The sequence below is a fragment of the Crocuta crocuta genome, unplaced genomic scaffold (assembly GCF_008692635.1).
Source record: "Crocuta crocuta isolate KB4526 unplaced genomic scaffold, BGI_CrCroc_1.0 scaffold944, whole genome shotgun sequence".
NCBI lineage: Eukaryota > Metazoa > Chordata > Mammalia > Carnivora > Hyaenidae > Crocuta > Crocuta crocuta.
In genome coordinates this window covers 514,253-515,009 of record NW_027528243.1, presented here as the reverse complement: position 1 = coordinate 515,009, position 757 = coordinate 514,253, and the positions used below count along the sequence as shown (strand labels likewise).

The 757-nt window shown below is 47.8% G+C and overlaps 1 protein-coding gene across 1 annotated transcript in view; it reads left to right on the top strand.

Moving 5' to 3' along the window:
- Window positions 1-757, top strand: part of SLC25A43 (solute carrier family 25 member 43) — a gene marked incomplete at its 5' end in the record, with an annotated part of 33,201 nt that overhangs the window by 3,705 nt on the left and 28,739 nt on the right. The gene's annotated exons all lie outside the window — the stretch shown is intronic.

Below are 757 nucleotides of genomic sequence, written 5' to 3'. Positions count from 1 at the left end.
TTGACTTCTAGTTTAGTTTAGTTTAAGTTTATTTGAGAGAAAGAGAAAGCGCGAGGTTGGGGGGGTGGGGGGCGCGGACAGAGAGAAAGAGAGAATCCCAAGCAGGCCCCACACTGTCAGCGCTGCCCCAATCATCTGTCCAAGTTGTATCTTTTCCTGTCCTTTGTCCAAACAGATAAGTAGTGGTCACATTGTAATTATCATGTAGATGTAAAGTTACAGCCTGCTTAGTGCATATGCCTATTCACAAAAGCCATTATTCCTAATTTTAAAAGTAATGCACATACGCCTTGAAAATGGTCAGTTTGGGGGCGCCTGGGTGGCTCAGTCGGTTAGGCGTCCAGCTCCTACTCAGGTTATGATCTTGCGGTTCGTGGGTTCGAGCCCCGTGTCGGGGGCTCTGTGCTGACAGCTCAGAGCCTGGAGCCCGCTTTGGATTCGGTGTCTCCCTCTCTCTCTGCTCCTCCCCCGCTCACCCTCTGTCTGTATCTCTCTCTCAAAAATAAACANCTGGGTGGCTTCAGTCGGTTAAGCATCCAACCTTGGCTCAGGTCATGATCTCACAGTTAGTGAGTTCGAGCCCTGCCATGGGGGCGCTGTCAGTGCCAGAGCCTCCTTTGGGGTTCTCTCGCTCTTGCTCTCTGCCCTCCCTCCCTCCCTTTCTCTCTCAAAATAAATAAACTTAAGAAAAAAAAGAAACTTTAGGAAAAACAAAAAAGTCTAAAAAAGAAAACAATAATTACCTATAACCAAGCAT